At 41.4% G+C, this 2,183-nt stretch overlaps 1 non-coding gene across 1 annotated transcript; it reads left to right on the top strand.

The window, feature by feature from the left end:
• Window positions 1–1,500: 1,500 nt before the first annotated feature.
• Window positions 1,501–1,607, top strand: LOC148874571 (small nucleolar RNA R71). Its single transcript, XR_016106106.1, has one exon. It is a non-coding gene; the product is annotated as a small nucleolar RNA R71 (small nucleolar RNA).
• The last annotated feature ends 576 nt before the right edge of the window (window positions 1,608–2,183 follow it).

Genomic DNA, 2,183 nt, shown 5'->3' with positions numbered 1-2,183 from the left:
ATTCATCAATTGTCAATTCAATGGCATCAATCATAAAACAAGAATCATCACTAGAGGGTGCATGTTTCATAGCATCAGACATTTTAAAAATTATCTCCTCATCTTGTATCCTAAGGCTGAGTTGTCCTTGTTGGACATCAATCATTGCTTTTCCGGTAGCCAGGAAAGGTCTCCCTAGGATAAGCGGGACCTCCACATCTTCTTGCATGTCTAACACAATGAAATCAACTGGAAAAATGAATTTGTCAACTTTAACTAACACATCTTCTATGATCCCCCTAGGATGTCTAATGGATCTATCAGCCAATTGTAATGCCACTCTAGTGGGTTGGGGTTCATTCAACCCCAATTTCTTGAAGATAGAATATGGCATTTAATTGATGCTAGCTCCCAGGTCACATAAAGCTTTTTCAATTTTTAAACTGCCAATGGTACAAGGAATAGTGAAACTCCCTAGATCTTTGAGTTTCTGAGGCAGCTTGTTCAGAAGGATAGCAGAACATTCCTCATTTAATGCAACTGTAGCCACATCTCCCAGTTTCCTTTTGTTTGCCAATAATTCCTTCAAAAACCTTGCATAGTGTGGCATCTGGGCTAAAGCATCAGCAAAAGGAATATTAATATGTAAACTTTTAAATATTTCAAGAAACTTACCAAATTCCTTCTCCAATTTTTGTTGCTTCAGCCTGTTAGGGAATGGAACTTGTGGTTGTTGGTGCATCCCTTGTTGTGCTTCTGGTTGTTCCATCTTCTGTTGTCTGGTCCCAAGGCTTGTTTCTGCCTTGGGTTCAGCCAAATTCTTCTTTTCTACCTCAGGCAACTCTTTTCCACTTCTTAAGGTAATAGCTTGCACCTGCTCTCGTGGATTCACTTCAGTGTTGCTTGGAAGAGTTCCCGGCAGTCTAGAAGAGATTAATTGTGCCAATTGCCACACTTGGTTTTCCAGGTTTTTGATTGAGGCTTCCTGGTTCTGGAACCTAGTTTCTGCACCTGCTATAAATTTTGTCATCAGTTCCTCCAAATTGGATTTTGGTTCAGGCTGATGATAAGTCTGGTGGAACGGCTTGGAAATATGCTGATTTGGCCAGGACTGGTTTGAATGTCCCCTCCATCCTGGATGAAAAGTATGGTGACTCTGGTAACCCTGCTGTCTTGACGAATTGCTGACATAATCAACTTGTTCAGTAGATGGTCTGAACTGATTGCCAACTTGGCAGTCTGTACTGATGTGGCCTCCCCCACACAATTCACAATTAAGAGGCTGCACATGCATGTGCAGATAGTGCTGTATAAGTGTCAACATTATTCAAGCCTTGCTGCTTCCTAGTTTGAGTTCTTTCCGAATGCCATTGATAATTGTTGGCTGCCATTTCCTCAATAAGTGCATGGGCAACCTCAGGAGTTTTATTATTTATGGATCCTCCGGCTGCAGCATCTAATATGGTCTTATTTGAGTCAGTAAGACCATTATAGAAAGTCTGCACTTGCAGCCAAATGGGGAGGCCATGGTGAGGAACTCTCCTTAACAGCTCCTTGTAACGTTCCCATGACTCATATAAAGATTCCCCCTCTTGCTGGAAAAAAATAGTGATGTCATTCATCATTTTATCAGTTTTAGAAGGGGGAAAATATTTAGAGAGAAAACGGCTGGCCATTTCGTCCCATGTGGCTATAGATCCTGCCGGTAATGAGTTCAACCAAGCTTTGGCTTTATCCTTCAAAGAAAATGGGAATAACCTCAGCCGGATGGCATCATCACTTACCCCATTGTGTTTGAAGGTGTCACAGATTTCCAAGAAGTTAGCAATATGGGTATTCGGATCCTCATGGGCCATACCACAAAACTGAACCGTATTTTGTATCATTTGGATTATGGCCGGTTTAATTTTGAAGTTATTGGCAGCAATAGTTGGCCTGATAATGCTGGAGACAGTCCCGGTGAGGGTGGGCTTGGCATAATCCATCATAGTTCTTTGTTCAGCCATTTCTTGTGCTTCTTGTCTGACTTGCTTAGCAGCTCTCAAACGGACACGGAGAGTCCGTTCAATCTCTGGGTCGTAAAGGATCTCTTCCAGTTCAGGTCTGCTTGTCATAAACTGTTAAAGTCAAAGCAATAAAAATGCCAATATTCACAAAAGAAAATAAATAACTAATCCTATCACACTGAAAATGTAAAGTGAATT

The sequence above is a fragment of the Nelumbo lutea genome, chromosome 1, assembly GCF_056320005.1.
Source record: "Nelumbo lutea isolate HS-2025 chromosome 1, American lotus-T2T, whole genome shotgun sequence".
Classification (NCBI taxonomy): domain Eukaryota; kingdom Viridiplantae; phylum Streptophyta; class Magnoliopsida; order Proteales; family Nelumbonaceae; genus Nelumbo; species Nelumbo lutea.
The sequence above is the reverse complement of the archived record's forward strand: the minus strand, read 5'-3'. Positions and strand labels throughout refer to the sequence as shown.